This window comes from Sander lucioperca, chromosome 7 (genome assembly GCF_008315115.2).
Source record: "Sander lucioperca isolate FBNREF2018 chromosome 7, SLUC_FBN_1.2, whole genome shotgun sequence".
Lineage (NCBI taxonomy): Eukaryota > Metazoa > Chordata > Actinopteri > Perciformes > Percidae > Sander > Sander lucioperca.
The window spans coordinates 40,699,834-40,705,875 of NC_050179.1; positions in this window are offsets into that span (position 1 = coordinate 40,699,834).

Below are 6,042 nucleotides of genomic sequence, written 5' to 3' on the forward strand. Positions count from 1 at the left end.
AATGCACACCCCTAATATTTTATATATTTTAATGGACAGGTGTGTGTCACAAACACTTAATGTATATTATCAAGACTAACTGTTCTCTTTAGACAATGATGAGTAAATTATCTGAAACTATGACACATGTAGAGACTGAAAGTCTCTACATGTGTCCAGTGAGATTTTTTTGATCATTTGACTGATTTCTGCACTGTACCACACAGCTGACTATTATCATTATCAGTCTGACAATCAACAACCAGTGTAGCATTGATCAGTTTAGTTAGCTGTAGAGTATTTCAGTGTAAATCTAGTTGTGTACCCAGTTCTAAAGTGCCGTGTCAGCAACCCCTCCCCGACCCTCACCAGTCACAGAACCTAGGTTAGCTGAACTCTGGGAGTGGTCACTAGAGCTGCTCGCTTTAACTTAATTACCTCCATCCTGGTCATGCTACGTAGTCCTGTTTGTTAATCTCCTGTCTAGACTTTTCCTGACGGTCACAAACATACAATATACTCTGCTCATACAGATAAACCTGGCCAGACGCCACTAGGTTCCCATTTAACCCTTGTGTTGTCTTCCCGTCGAACATGTTCTTGTTGTCCTTCCACATCAAAATTGAAAATGAACTTTTTTTGGTGGTTTTTCCAACGTTTTTGTCCCTTTTTTTCGATGCTTTTGACGCTTTTTTAACTATTTTTGTCACTTTTTTCAATGCTTTTTAAAATTCATGGTCAATGAACAGAAATTATGAATTATTTGGACTCTTAGTTAAGATCAGAGAATGTTGAGTGGATCACAGACTGTCAAAGCTAAGTCAGGATACTGTTTTGAAACTATTTAAAAAAAATGTAAATGCTATACAATTGAATAAAATACCCAAAATGTCATGGAAATAATCCTTATTTTTTTTAAATTGTTGTATGGGTTCCATACAACGTACATCCATGTCATTTTTGGGCAATTATTTCTGATATTAAAAACTTGGACAACAGGACAACACAAGGGAAGCACAACTTGATGTGGTGAGTAATATTTTAAATGCTGATATGATATTTAATGAAGGTCTGAACTTCTGGACTGAACACAGGAAGAATTCTAGCCCCGCTAATGGCAGAGTGAAAAGATACCGTCTAAGCGGGACCATCCATCCATGTATCCATCTCTTTCACAGCAAGATATCTCAACATGTAATGGCCACATGGCTGCACATTCATTGTATAATGAATATTGAATATCTAATTTATCCCTAATGGTGGTGTTGACCTATTAACCAGAGCTAACATTAGGTCAAATCTTCACTTTGGTACATGAGAAGTTACCTTAAAAATTGATGGTCCCCTTTGGATGGACCCTATTCTATATCCACGACGTTCTACGTCCGGGATTGGTCCGTTGCCACCAGGTTCCGCCGGTTGTCACTCTTTACGACCGGATGTCCGTCCCCTTCCTCTTTCTCTGTGTTGGCGTTCTAACCTCTGGTGGATTTGTGAGGACTATGGTTAACTGCTCCTCAGATCTCTGCAGGGTAAATCCAGACAGCTAGCTAGACTATCTGTCCAATCTGAGTTTTCTGTTGCACGACTAAAACTACTTTTGAATGTACACATGTTCCACCAAAACAAGTTCCTTCCTGAGACTATTTAGCAGAGGCACCGTGGCTCCGTCCGGAGCTTAGCACCACCCAAGACGATTGTGATTGGTTTAAAGAAATGCCAATAAACCAGAGCACGTTTTTCTCCCATCCCGGGATGCTGTGTGGACTAGCCAGATCTTCCTCCACAGCGCGGTGGAGGAAGGTCTGGCAATGCGAGACTAGATGGACCCTAATTCTGACCTTCCTGCCATAATCACCATTAAATCCAAATTATTGAGCACATTCATGGTCCCCAGGGGATGAACCCTTTGCATTCTGGACACTCAATGATTGTTTTAGCAGAGCCAATCTCATGTTAAGTCATGACATTGCACACAGGATATCTCAATCTAGTCTGATTTCCATAAAGACTTGCAAATGTATAATGCATTATTTTATCACACAGATACAACCAGCTAGATATTACTATTGGTGCGTCATTGTAGTTTTTGCATGATGTCTTTGTAGTTGTTAATTTTAGGTTTTATGTATTGTCTGTTTGTATATCTTGTAATATTTTAAGTAGAAAACACAACACACAAGGACATTTATGATCCAAAGGGTGACCACCTTAATTTGAATGATCCCATGTCAATTATGTTACTATACCAGCCATTCAATATATTCCATTGTTGCTTTTTTGGCTGGTGAGTGAAGCAAATCTACCAGCCACATTCATATTTTACCAGCATTTGGCTACAATATGGTGCTAATTTTGAACCCTGCTTTGTGCATTTTGCTGTTCAGAATTGGCAGTAAGAAGATGACTTTAACAGAATATAGCTTCGCCTGAGTCATTGATCAAAGTCGAGCTATCAGAATATGTAGCAGCACTTGGTGTTTGGTTGCATTCAAACAAATGGGATAAGACATATTTACCACATTGGGGTTTTAATTCCTTTGACGTAAAAGAATGACACTCATGGGCAACATCTTACAAAACTTCCTCATGATCAGTAACAAAAGTACAAACTGAAACTACAGTTTTTACTCATCGTCTTTCACAACAACTTTGGTTAAGGCTATACTATTTAGAAGTTTAGACTGCTATTATTTTCTCGTATGGTGTGCACTAGTGTATCACAACACAGATAGTCATAAGGTGTTAACATGGGAGAACAAGCGTTGTTTAGGATACAGAGCAGCTCCAAACTTAATGTAGTATTTACAGTAAATGATTATACACTATGGCATGTCCCAATCAGGCCTCAGCAGACTGGTCCTCCTGCTTTGTAGATTTCCGACGATGAGTTCCAGGAAATCCTTGATTTTAAGCTGGTGTGTCATTTCAGTGTGACCATACTGTCTGAGAACTGTTCTTTTTCTGACATGGTTTGAACTTGGGTTTGAAACAGTGGCAAAACTGATCTTTTTATATATTTTTCATATATTAAAATAATAATTTTGCTTGTCTGCTGTTCATAATTCAACAAACCATTAACTGCAGAAAATCTTTTAGTAGAATTTATGTTCAAAGTTCAGTTGTTGCCTAATGTTAGTCTGTGTGTTATAAGACCTGCAGCCTGTTGCACCAGCTGTTAGTTGGTAGCTTAGGTTTGAATATAGTGTGGGAGTTACACTATGAATTAGTAAAAACAGGTTACACCAAGTGTCATTAGTTCAAAAGTAAAAGAAAAAAGAAAAGAATGTATGAAAGACGTGGAACATTTTTCAAGTTTGAATGGTGTTTCTCTCGGTGCATGTATGAATTTGTGTCAACTTTTAAAATTCCGTTGATTCGCTTGAATGGGAAAAATGTCCTAGAAAACGTTGAATGTTTTGGAAAAGCAAGCAAGAATGTCCTAATTGTGCTGAACGTTTTGATGATTGAATGAAGTGTCTATGTTGAAAAATGTGGCAGGAGTTAATGTGCAAAAAAAGGGTACGTAAAAATAATAATGAATACGTAGAAGAACAGGGTGTGAATGGCTTCAGCATTCACACCAATTAATAAATGATCTTTGAATTACACACCTTAACAGAATCTGCAGTTTTTTGTTTGTGTTTTGACAGTTCTTAGCGGTGATCCAGAATGAAAATCTGCGGAATTTAGTGGAATGTTTTTTGTGTGTGCTCGGGGTGGAGATGTATTAACATTCTAAATCATATATATATATATATATATATATATATATATATAATTAAAAACTGTTTAAAATTGGCAGAGGTGTCGGAGTTCTGCAGGCACAGATTCCGCGTGGGCCTGCTGATGAGGTGATGTTAGGCTGACAAACAGGTGTATTATCATGTTGGCCAGTTCAAATTAACAAAGTTGCATTCTCTATTTTAATTGAATAGTAAGCAGTGGCTGTCTAATATTAAATAATTCCTGAATGATGCACAGGATGTAACTTGACTCTGCACAACAATTTGATGATTGACTTAGTGAAGCTGTAGACCAAGTGGAAATGGTGCACCTGAATGATGTGGGGGGTTTAGTGTAAAACTAAGTAGTTAAAATGTATCCGTTTAAGATGACTTAACTTAAGGCTACGTTTACATTGCTACGTTTTGGTTTTTAAGCAGAGTTTTGAGTCTAAAGCGAACTCTGTGCACAGAAGTGTTTTTATCTCCAGTAGAAGAACTAATCTCTGTTTAAACTAACGCGCCCAAACCTCATATCTCATTAACATTCCAGATTCCAAACCAAAACGGGTCAGAAGTGTTTTCAAATGTCTCCGGTTTAGGGGCTCGGAAACGCCAGAGCAGGGAGAATGAGAGGGGGAAACACCAGTGCAGGGGGAATGAGAGGGGGGAACACAAGAGCAGGGGGAATGAGAGGGGGAAACACCAGGGGTCCGTTTCAGGAAGGAGGTTTAACAAACTCGGAGTCTAACCCTGATCTCTGAGTTGATTTACCCTAAGATGGGAAACTGAGTTTTCGGTTCCAGAACAGCTGATATGAGTTGGTTCAATCAGTATGTTCACGCGCGTGCACCACCACAATAAAAAGGCAGCATGAATGGAGCCATGATACTACGATTCACCATGGTAACAACCACAAACAAACGGGTCGGCGGAAATACTCATGCGCACAAACAGCGAGTTTGAACATGTATTTCGTTAAAAAAAAAAGCAAGACAGCGGCTGGTGTTGCAACAGAGAGAGAATTGTTGTGGGAGAAAATTGCTGCTCGAGTCAATGCATAAGCATTGACAATGCATTAATTTCATGTTTAATCACAGTTAACTTATAATATTACTGGTGAAAACTGGAATTGTATTACACCTATAATTTCATTTGGGTGCAATCCTGTTGGTGAAAAAGTAAGCTACTACTACATCCATTCTGAGGCTGCAGCACCATGATCATTAACAGAACTATAATTTATAATCATTTATTTCTTTTTATTGCTCTCACTGGTTTGTGTCCAGGGAACACTACAAAAAACATTTAAAAAACGTTTCAGAGCGAGTCACACTTTTCTGATGGCTCTGCATACAGTGGCTTTACTATTACAGTATGATCATCACCAATAAAGAAAACTGCCGTTTGCAAAAAGAAGTTTCCCTCATCTCAGGGTTAACAAACTCAGAGTTTTCACTTAACCTGCTTTCTGAAACGGACCCCAGAGCAGGGGGAATGAGAGGGGGAAACGCCAGAGCAGGGGGAATGAGAGGGGGGAACGTAGTAAAAGATATTCGGTTTTAAACCAAAACGTAGCAATGTAAATGTAGCCTTAGATTCCGCTGGTGCAACAGGATGCCGTCTCTCACTTTGAGAGACTACATTTTGGTGCTGGGGTTTGTTTAGCTTTGGATCCAAATTTATCTTTAAAAAAATAAAAACAATTTGCTTATATGATTATTATAGAGGTGGTAGTACACTGATTTATCAAGTCTTTCACACAAGAACACATGAATATACAGTATTTGTTTAAATTGTATATTATTATCTCATGTTTTTGTAACCCTGGAAGTGTCGTGTGTGGAATGTGCGTGAGGTGTATCGCCTTTCTGATACTATGAGATGTGCGTTTTTATCAACACTCTATGAGCACGCTCCACTGAGTGTGTGTCTACTTTCTATGTGCTGTCCCTGAGACAGACAGCAACAGCTGTAACTCACACAGAACAAATGGGGTCAAGGGAAGCCAAAACTGTACTGACTGGAAAGCCAGGTCAGAGGTCACAAAAGCAGCAACACATCCAGCGACTCAAGAGTGTCACTCGCAGCAATGTCTATTTCTGAACAGGCTAGGCCCCAGACAGCTTGGTCAACAATAAAAAAAAAAACGACCATCAAGTAAAGCGCTTGTGCTCCAATGTGCAAACATTCAGTTAGTGTGAAGTGTGGAAGTCGTCTGTCCACGAGTGTTCGCAGTGAAGGAGATGCTGCAGGTGTTATTATTGTATTTCACTGTCTCAGTGACTCATGATTTCAAAGGAAAATCCACTCTCAGATCCTCATCCATTCTTCACAT